Source organism: Myodes glareolus, chromosome 6, assembly GCF_982192425.1.
Source record: "Myodes glareolus chromosome 6, mMyoGla1.1, whole genome shotgun sequence".
NCBI classification, from domain to species: domain Eukaryota; kingdom Metazoa; phylum Chordata; class Mammalia; order Rodentia; family Cricetidae; genus Myodes; species Myodes glareolus.
The window spans coordinates 80,530,512-80,542,506 of record NC_142031.1 but is presented as its reverse complement, the minus strand read 5'-3'; positions in this window follow the sequence as shown (position 1 = coordinate 80,542,506).

The window sequence follows — 11,995 nt, the reverse complement described above, 5'->3', positions numbered from 1 at the left end:
AAAGGTAGGGATTTGAAACAATGCAGGAACAAATTTCCCTTCGATTACTCTGAGAAACAAGAAATTGGAACTGTTAAATAAATCAGCTCATCACGTTTTATCAAAGCAACAACGAACAAATATTTTCCAGACAATGAAAATTTAATGAGAGCCTGCACAATTGTCTTCAAAGCAATGATATAAAAATGGTGGTGATGTTTGGATGGGGACAAATCTAGTGCCTAGAACGTGGACAGACAATTCTGGATACAGTTCCCAGCCCTGCAAACAGACAGCAAAATAACAAAACTGGTTTGTTGATTATTGTTGGTTACAAGCTATAAATACTATGAATATATCTACCCTGAAGTTTGAAACATAGCTTACACATATAGGATTGTTGCTGTTCTTTAATAAACAATAGAGAAAACAGATAAGCAACATAAAGCACATATTGAAAAGTGCTTTATAACAAAAAGTACAAGTTAAATAAAATTCCTATCATGGATACACTGGAAAACAGTTTTAATAAGCCAGAGATTATTTTAGATCCTGCATAGTTTGTTTTTCATATACTATAGTAAAACACTACATTCTAAAATACAACACATGAAGGGCCTGGTGTGCTGCTCACAAATAGTGTAGTAGCCTAGCAAGTGTGAAGCTCATGGTTCTATCTTCAGTACACCAGATAGGAGGTGTGTGTGCCATAGCTGTTAGGAGCACCTGTCGCTCTTGTAAAAGACCAAGATTCAGTTTCCCATTACCACATTGTAGCTTACAACTATTCAGACCTCCAATTCTAGGGGCTCACACCCTCTGCTGAACTCTGTAGACATCTGACATAAGACATGGTGCATAGACATACACACAGACAGAACACGCCCACACATAAAATAAAATAAATAAATCTAAAAACAATTTAACAAAAAAGTAAAAATACGGAGGAATATTAAAATGAATTGTCACATGTAAAGGTGGCAAAGACAAGATCAGGAAAGGAGAAAGCACAATAAGGGTACACTTTGTTATTAGTGAAATCTAAAATCAATAAAATCTCCATGAATATTTAACACATTTGTTAGTGTATATGAATAAATGATATAATTATTGTAATAATGGGTTTCATTGTGACATTTTCATGCATGTGAATATGTACTCTGATCGCACTCACACACAGGCACAAACACACACGCATGCACCTACCAGCACACACAGTTATCCTTTCATATTCTCTCCTGCTGGTACCGTTCTCTTTCCCTTATACTCATCCTCTCCTTGCCTGCCCCACACCAGCTTCTGTCTGTGGGAGAAAACATATCAGAATGACATCAGTGCCGTAGAGAAGTGTGATACTCCTCTAGGTGCAACAACAGTGCTTTGACACTGACTGCCGCCAAGGGGTAAAACATCACAAGAACATTTCTATTCCTCTAACTATTATGTAAATAGCTTCAGGTTGATTTCTTCTTCTTTCTATAGAGGAAAAATGAAGTTGCAGATGAATATAAAAGATTCCACTGGAGGAAGGTTTGAACTAACCTTGTAACATCCTATTTCCATTCTTTAGGATTAATTTCTTTTCTACACTAGCACAAATGAAGGATATTTGATGAGGATGCTTGTGGAGCCACTGCCACCTACAAAATTTTTCATGAGGATACTTATAGGGATATAAAAGGTTTGGTGTAGACAAACCACATAAGATAGATTATTTTAAGGGGATAAACATTATCAACATGAAAGAATAGGAATCCCCAGGCCCTTTTGTCCCCATAGAGATATTGACTCAATACTAGATCAATTTTCTTTTGAGTAATCCAGAAACTAGGTAAGCATATCCTGTGCCCATGCAATCATGAAACCAGCCACACGTAGTTGGTAGGAAAACTACAGCACCTGCTCACAATGGCTATGCGGAAACTCTTGACTCCTGGCTTCTACCTGAACATGACTCAAGTCTAAACATATGAGAATATATAATGCTTTATTGTGGAGCGAGATTGTACCTTTCTGCAAGAATTTGATTGTCTTGCTTTTCTAGATCCTGAGGATTATACTTGTTAATTGTATAGCATTACATTAATTATCCTTGAGACACTCACCTGAGTCACAAATTATTATACTTCTCATATCTTGCTGAGCTGATTACAATTATTTTCATCGATGCTCATGAGTGAAATTAGCATTCCATTTTTAGTAGCGAAAGCATATTGTCATGTTTGGTACCAAAGCAATCTTTGCTTAATAACGTGTTTTAAGTAACCTCCCTCTTTAGCAAGTAGAAACTACATAGATTCATGTTTCTCATCAAATAAGTTTCTGAATTCTCAGGGTTTCTATGGAATGGTTTTACTTTGTTTAAACAATTTTGACAAATTTTTTTTATGCTTACAGGAAATTTTTTTTCTTGAATGAGTATGAATGATGTTAATTTTTCTAGTAATTTTCCTGGTATATTTAATTTTGACTATTATTGGTGATGACAATGATGATGATGATGATGATGATGATGATGATGATGATGATTTTGGAACAAGGTCTCACTGCATCTTATTATTTACAACATTAGTTAAATTCAAATAGTACATCTTGATTATCTCTTTCCTCTACATTTTTTTTAAAATTTTACCAGAAATATGCCAAAACTGTTTCACAATTTATGAGAAACAATTTTTGATTCTATTAATTTCTAGGCAGTTTTGGGTTACTGTCTACCCAATATATCTTTTATTTTTATTATTTAAAATTGCCTCTTGTATTTACCCCAGATGACAAGTGTGTAGAATGCTATTGAGAAAGAATTAATATCTTTTTTATTCAATTTCCATTATTAATGATATTTAATCATTTGAGTAATATAGATAACAATAATAAGAGCAATTTTAACCAAAAATCTAAAATATTTTACCATGTCTTTATGACTGAAGGGAGAATGGAAGTTAGCAAAAAATTATCTCTGCATGCTATCTAAGTTGCAAATCTTAGTTGTGAAGGAATGTATTTCATGGCATTATTTTCTACAATAATGTAGGAAGCAGAACTGAATTACAGCGAGTATAATTCTAACAGAATTGGTTAGAAAACCTTAGAAAATCGCTATGTGTTAATTTATGTTTTTCTTTTATAGTTGAAGTTATGGTACATCAATGTAGGCCATTAAAAATGGCTGTTATGGAGAGGTAGCCATAATATTAAAAATATTGTGTGGTACCAAACCTTTTCCACACAAATCTCACTTGGTGTTTTTAGTCAATGAACGTAACCCTGGGGTTAAAAAAAAAAACAACAACACATACCTGATTCTCAGTCTGTTAAAAAAAAAAAGTAAGTGTGACCAATAATTTTAAAGGTTATGTGTTAAGAAAGAAAAAAATATTTGATAAGACCTTTATTTATGGTTATGTGCAGAAATAATTGACTAGAATCCCACTAAGTTACTTTAGGAATTATATTTCTGAGAACTCTAAGCTATATATTTACTTTACGTTTTTAATTTCTCTTCATTTAAAAGAAAATTCTTGTGACCCTTAAATTTTCCCATCATGATGTGGACTGCAAAAACTTTCTTGTCTCTGAGAAGCATATAATTTTTCAGGCTTTGATCTTAAAAATGAAGACAAGAAAATTCTCTTGCTGAAAAAAATCAGGCATGGTGATGAGGATTTCCAGAAGTTATTTTGTAAATTAATTCAGTAATTTCACTCAGTCACAAAACAAAAAGATGTCATGGTTTTCACGCAGTACAATTTTATGATTGCCAGAAATCAGCATCTTAAACTTCTCATTTTTCTTTCCAAAGATGTTTTCAGTACATATGAATGATTCTCATTCCAGCATTTTGTATTGGAAAAGGGTAGGGGAATCCACTTCCTTCTGTATTGAAGCATCTTCAGGATGATGAGTTCCTTTTTTTTAAGATTAATTAATTCATTTATTTATTTATTAAAAATTTCCACCTCTTCCCCGCCTTCCTTTTCCATTCCCTTCTCCCCCTCCCCCTCCCCCTCCGTCTCTTGTAAGACTGTTTCCCATAGAGAGTCACTCCTACAAAGAAGAAAATATCATTGTTACACCAAGTCTGAAGTCTATGCTTCATCCACATATAGCGTTCTCTCTCGAGTCTTCCCATGGCTTCTTGCATTGTGGTTAGTATATCAAAGAAGTGATCTACACTTTTAGGAAAGAACTGGGGAGCAGACTGTAGCCAGCTCTGCTGGTCTCTGATCGGAGATCTACTACTCTACTAGAGAGACATCTGGCTACCACAGAGGCCATGGCAGCCCCAAACAGTATGGGAGCCCCATACTTTACATCTAGATGTGATGTTGCCAGCCCATCACATATCAGTAAAAATAAGCGTAACTCGTCAGTTATACTACTTTTCTCTATGATTGGCTGAAGGTGCACCACTTAGCAAAAGCTGATGAAACGTTACAAAGATTGACAGGTATACAATGAGTATGATTTCCAACAGGAAACAAGCATCCTTGTCACTAATACAATGTGGTCACCACATCAACTCTAGATCATTACTTAGACTGCTATATATAAGAGATAAGAAACTTGAATTTTGAAAAATGACTTACAGATCCTCATCTGTAAAGTGTCAATGACAAATGGCAGTGTCTGAAGATGAAAGGTTTCCATTGTTCCTTCACATGTCCAGGATCGTATTTGAATTTTGAAAAACAGCTGAAGCTCTTTCTGAAGACCAGCCCTTCATTCTCTTGATTCAAAACAAAACAACCTACGATGGAAATAAATCCATGATTGTTCCTTTTAGCAACTGAATGTCTGTCTGCTGTATTACTTTCCCTGGCATTTATAGCTCCCTCAGCCTGTCAGAGTCTCTTCTTCCATTATTATTTTAGTTAGCGTTTTCAGCCTTATTGTCTTCCATTTAGTGAGATCTCCACACTCCTCAGGGTACTGAATATGATCAATCACATCACAATCAAGCTATCTGGGAACAATCCACTGGCATTTAAGATAATAAATTCAACACCAAAGACCTTCTCTCATGTACCGCTAAACTTTTTGCCTTCCTCAGTCTATGACTAGTTGGAAATAATATCACTTTGGTGTTGAAACTGCAGAGGATAGAGAAATTCAGACTGTGCGATAGTTGATAAAAATGAATTTTATTATGGAACTGAGAAAATGTCTTCATATAATGATCTTTAGATAGCTGCACAAAGATAGTCTGAATATTTAGCTGTTTGATTATTACCTAGATTGCTAAACTCTTTCAGTAGAGGAAAACTTTCTTCAGTCTGAATTTTGTATTACATATAGAGCTTCAAAACCCTTAACCTCAAATAACCTTCATGCATCTTATCATGAAATAATTTTATGTGACTGCTTCAAGAAACTCCCACTATTTAAGTAAATGAAGGAGAAAACTGAGATATGACGTATACAAAGTTGGTATTTTAAGTCACTGGTTTATTTATCACTTTCCTAAACTAGTTTAATTCAATTTTCTTACTTTATATGTGCCTGAACATTTTCAATACTGTGTGCAAAATACCTTTCATCGTTAACTCTCTGACTTTCGCATTTTCTTTACCTTTTTTTAGTTGGCTCACTTTGAGTAGTCTAACCTCTCAGTTCTACATTTCATCCTATCATATCTGGGGCACATATTCATAGGTGGTTCAAACCCAGGTAATCAGTTGACAATGTCAATGTGACTTGCTACAAGAGACAAAGGATGTAGAGACTTACAGTGATAATGATAAACCTAAATGTGCCCTTTACAGATATGCCCTTTCTGGAGGATACATAATAATTTGAAAGGGTTATTTTTATGTGATAAATTAAATATATTAAATTAAAATGAACCATTCAGAGTCCATTTAACTAAAGTCAAATCAATCTTGAGTCCATCATCTTACTGCAGGTTGGATGTTATTAATGTACCAGTTCTGTTTCCTAGCAAGGCATCTTCATTATCACACTGTTCTGGAATCAGGTTCTTCTGAAGAAGAAGAATGACAAGGGGATGCTTTCTCTTTCCTCAACTTATACTCCTTTCTAGTTCCAAAGAAGACAGGGTACATATTCCCCCAGGTTTTTTTTCCCTCAATGTTTAAGAAAAGATAATGGTTCTTAAGAGTCAAACCATTAAGGGAAGATTTTGTTAACTGTCAATATATAAATCTGTCAGTCTATACCATTCTGACTTTAAGATATGCTAATATCTTACAGTAATAATAATCATACCAAAATATACAAAAACTCAATACGCTAAACACTCATTTGGTCATATCTATACATTACTAAATATTCATGTGGACATATCTATACATTACTCAGTATGTATGTGATCATATCTATACATTACTAAATACTCACGTGGACATATTTATACATCACTAAATACTCATGTAGACATATCTATACATTACTAAATACTCACGTGGGCATAACTATACATTACTAAATATTCACATGGGCATGTCTACACATTACTAAATACCCTCATGGACATACCTATACATTACTCATCTCTTCAGCTCCATTCTTACCTAATAGTCCCACTTACTATGATTTTCTAAAATTCTTTCCCCACATTTGGAGAAGCTTCCTATTTTCATAAGATTCTCTGTCTCTGTCTGTCTGCCTCTGTCTCCCTCCCTCCCTCCACTTAAGTCTGTGTACTGTTTTTTCATTTTGTTGAAATTTATTTGACTATACAAATCACAAATCTATGGAAGCAGCCGGAATATATGAAAGGATGAAAGGATTTGATCTTCCCTCTCCTCATCTTCTGAAGACAGTTCTAGAAGATCCTGAAGGTGTTTGCCTCTCTCTCATTGAAACTCCCTTTAGCCTCTCCTGCTCCAGCAACTTAAGTGTCTATTCTCAGTTCCACATTGTTCTTCTCAGATAATTTCTCCACATTTTCTGAGAGATGCCCACGTGGTTTCTAAATGGAGATTTTATCATTGCTGTCCCTTTTCACTGCACTGGTATCAACATCTGCCGTTTAATCTCAACTCCTTCTCAGCTCCACGCTCACCACTCTCAGCTATCGGGGCTTCACACTGCCATCTTTTGTGCATTGAAAATCGTTTCTTTTCTTTGTGAGGGTCTGCCAGAGAATCCATTAATTGGAATGAGGAGGCAATTAGACTGTTTTGATTTAAGAATTTTTCATCCATCTATGCTTACTGCAAAGAAAATAAGGAGAAAATGACCATGCCAGACTTTAGAGCTCCTCTAATACCATAAACCTAAGTATTACTGCATTGAGATCAATTGTAATGGGCTCTAAAAATAATTTACACATGGATAATTGTGCCCATCTTATAATTTTGACTCAGTATTTTTTAAATTGAGTTTGACAGCAAAAAGAGACTATCACAGGAAACCATAACTGGATGCAGCACAGAGATCAACACATTATGGGGAGTTATGGTGGTTTGAATGAGAAGGACCCTCATAGGCTCAGATTTTTGAACGTTTGGTCTCCAGTTGGTAGAACTGTATGAGAAAGAATGGGAGGTGTTTGACAGTGGAGGTGGGTGTTGAGGCATCAAAAGCCATGTCATTCCTAATTAGATCTCCCTGCACCTACTTACAGATGAGGAGGTAATTTCTCAGCTACTGCTCCAAGTCCAGGTCTAGGCCCTACCTGTCTGCTGCCATACTCCCGACCATGATGATCAAGGACTCACCCTCTTCAACTGTAAACTCCCAGCAGAGTTTTATTCTATAAATTGCCTTGGCAACCCTTCCTAGAATGACTGTTTAAACAGGACCAAAAAAAAATATCAGAAGCAATGGACATGTTAATGTGGAAAGGAGAAAATTTCACAGGGGTCTAACCCCAAGACAAAAAACTACAGGCAACTAATGATTGCCAAAAGAAGGAAAGGTAGCCCCTTCTAGAGATGAACCTTTCCATTAGCCCTTCCAGCAGAGTGAACAATTCTGACACCATATACACATGAATGACTCAGTAAATACTAATTTACACATAGCTAAGCATATGTATATAAGCATATAAATGGTATGTATGTAAATATATACACTTAAAATAAAATGAGGCTATTAACTTGAGAATATGGGAACATAGAAGTGTTTCAAAGAGAGTAGCTGGGAAGGACTGGAGTGAGGAAAAATAATTTTAATTCTATTTCAATTAAACACATATTTAAAAATATTAAATTTAAAATTTCAACATAATAAATAGACAGGGTATCATTGGAGGATATATGTACACACACACATCTCTTACTAATGTTTTCTCAATCACTTCTAAAATTATTCACCTGCAGCTACTTTAGATTACATAATTAACTTGAACACAGTAAGTGCAGTATTAAATAGTCTTTGTTTATTTCCTGTACTTCTCTAGAATTTGCCTTTAACTGTAGTGTTAGAAAAACTGGGTTTGGTGTTCCAAAGAGATGATCCAGTGCTTAAGAACATATACTGTTCTAGAAGAGATCTGTGTTCAGTACCTAGCACGCATATTGTGCAGCTACAACTGCCTGTAACTTAAGATACATGGGATCCAATATGACGCTCTCTTCTGATCTCTGCATGCACCTGCATTCAGATGCATTTACATCTATAAAGGCACACACACATACACATAGTTTAAAATAAATAATTTTTAAAATTGTTGTTTTTGTGTTGGGATTTTTATTAATAAATATATTATACTTTCACCAATGTATAAATTCACCAATGTATAAATTCACCAATGTATAAATTCACCAATGTATAAATTCACCAATGTATAAAATGTATTTTAAAAATGTTTACTCACCAATACCGTCTCTTGTCTCCCTGGCCACTACTCACCTCCCTTTTCACACCAACTAGCTCCCCTTTTAAATGTTAATTAAAAATCTATATTTTGTATTACATCACTAGCACTTGCTACTACAGCTCCTAGAATGACGGCACGCAGAGGAAGGTACCAACTTGTCATTTCCTTAGAGATTGCTTTAGATATAAAATACAGATAAAATTAGACAAATACACCAGCAACCCATTCATTGTGTATGAAAAAGTAGTAAGGAGGGAAGGACAAAACAACTTTGACAGCTAGGCACCAAGTTCTATATGTTCTAAAGAAGAAGGGACCTATGTGTGCAGGGGAAAAAAATAACACAGCAAGAGCCCATGAGAATGGTATGGTTGTCTATACATGAACAATATAATAATGGCAAAAATTTAAATGATGGTGGGTGGTTTTATTGAGCACTTACTCTATGAAAAAAAAATAAAATGGTCTAAACTCTTTTAGGCGGTTTATATCTGGCTTTAGCATTTGAACCTGAAAGAGTCACTTCAGATTCAAACTGTAGCAAAAGATCATCGCGCCACTCCAATGGTGGAGATACAATTGGTCTTCAGGATTCATAATTTCCTAATACTATAAGACAGAATGGTTACCACATTACTAAGATGCTGAAGTTAAATGATGAATAGAATTTAATATTTTCACTAGAAATTAACAATTTAAATTTTTTTTTTTTTACGTTGGAGCATAGTTAAGACACAAATTCTCATCTCAAAGGAGGAGGGAAATTTCTCTAGGAATTAGAATTCCCCCTTGGTTAGAAGTAGTGTCAGGAAAATATTTTCATAATATTATCCATCTTGACTTATTGTGTCATAAGCAATATAAACATTGATGAGTATAGTATGATATTTGATTGGGATTTCAAGTTTTGAAACTACATACTAGATAATTTAGCATGATAAATAAAACCTGATACTCCTTAAAAGTTCTAAAGTTATCACAGTATATTCTGAAAGAGCATATGCTTAAAAGATCTTCCAATGAATATGTAGCAAATGTGGAAACAGGTACAAACATAAAAATCAACTTTGATAATTGAAATCCATTTTGAATGAGCAACAGACAATATACCTTAAGTTGTCATCACTATGGTATTCAAATGAAAGGAGATTCATGAATGATTATGTAGATTTAAAAGAACACATTCAAAATACAGTCTAAAGGCAGTATGTAAAATATAACAAATATGTCTATTTCTTGTTTTCTTAGCTAAGTTAATGTACTTGCATTTCAAAATCTAATATTTAAGAAAGAATAAAGTGATAATTTGGTTGACATTGGCAAATATGCAACTATGGAAATTTTTTATAAATATTTTTATTCAATTACTCTTGATTAAGAAGTCTGAAAATTCGTGATTCAAACAGAATACTTCACAGGAAAAAGAATAAAAAGAATAGAGTTTTAAACCTTGAAAGTATATACAAATTAAAGTAAAAAATACTTAGGACTCAATGTTTATGTTTGAGTAGTGCTGTCTGTCCTCTGTGAAGTACATAACAACTGACATGGCTTTGGAAATCTACAGAATTATTAATGCAGGTAGTCCAATTCATTGCCTAACTGTGACTGTGACAAGTGTTCAAAGGGGACATTAAAGTAAATTATGAGTGTATTAAGAGAGCTTCAATTAACCACAGTCAAGAGAAGAATGGACAGAGCAGACACAATAAAGACAAATTCATTAAATGAAGAACATTTGAGCTGATAACTGCACAAACTAGGTAAGCTAACGAACTGTAGCGGTTAATACCCAGATATTTTGATGGTGTGAAATGCACGGATTACAGACTGTTGAGAATGTTACATGGAATGGAATTACACCAACAATGATTTCTCACACTCATTTGGCATTACCTATACATGGTGACAATATCCATGCAGATAGCTTTATTCCATTGCTTCTTATAACAACACTGAGCAGGATTCATTATGACACTTTTTTAAAGATGAAAACACAAAGGTAGAGTAACTTTAGGGATAAAACAGGGGTCATGTTGCTGTCCTGCGGCAAAACTAGTGAGATCGTAGGCTGACCAAGAGATTTTGTAGACTAGACATTTGTAGCAGCTATTCAGCCTTCATAAAGTTTAACACTAGATTTCAGGGCATATATGTTTAGTGCTGTGGCATTTTGCTGAATAATTTTTTCTTGATTAGACTAAAATAACTTTCTGCCTCTGTATTAGTTTTAGGTGGTTGTCAATTTTGGCAGATATAAGGATGTCAACATCTGCTTGCTTCTTTATTCTATTTGCTTGAGTATTTTTTTTAATTTTTTAATTCTATTAATTGAATGTAGTAATATCTTAAAAGATCAGTTTCTTTTAAATCACATATTGCAGATATTGGATTTTTCTTCTAATTTTAACTTTTTATTTTATTTTATTTTATTTATTTATTAAAGATTTCCACCTCCTCCCCTCCTCCCATTTCCCTCCTACTCCCCTTCACCAGTCCTAAGAGCAGTCAGGATTCCCTGCCCTGTAGGAAGTCCAGATTCTCCCCCTTCCATCCAGGTCTAGGAAGGTGAGCCTCCAAACAGACTAGGCTCCCACAAAGCCAGTCCATGCAGTAGAATCAATATCCAGTACCATTGCTTTTGTGTTCTCAGTCAGCCCTCATTGTCAGCCACATTCAGAGAGTCCGGTTTGATCCATCAGTTCCACTCCAGTTGGCCTTGATGAACTACCAATAGATCAGTCCACAGTCTCAGTGGGTATGCACACCCCTCGTGGTCCTGACTTCCTCGCTCATGTTCTCCCTCCTTCTGCTCTTCATTTGGACCTTGGGAGCTCAGTCCAGTGCTGCAATGTGGGTCTCTGTCTCTATCTCCATCCATTGCCAGATGAAGGTTCTATAGTGATATGCAAGATATTCATCAGTGTGGCTATAGGATAAGGCCAGTTCGGGCACCATCTCCTCTGCTGCCCAAGGAACAAACTGGGGACATCTTCTTGGACACCTGGAAACCTCTCTAGAATCAAGTCTCTTACCAACCCTAAAATGGCTCCCTTAATTAAGATATCTACGACCATGCTCCCATATCCACCCTTCCTCCAACCCAATATCCTTTTCCTCCAAGCTCTCCCCAATCCTCCCCTTCTCCACTCTCTCTCCCCATCTCCCCTTACACCCACCCCTCCCCCACCACCTTGCATCCAACTTTTGCCTTGCAATCTTGTCTAC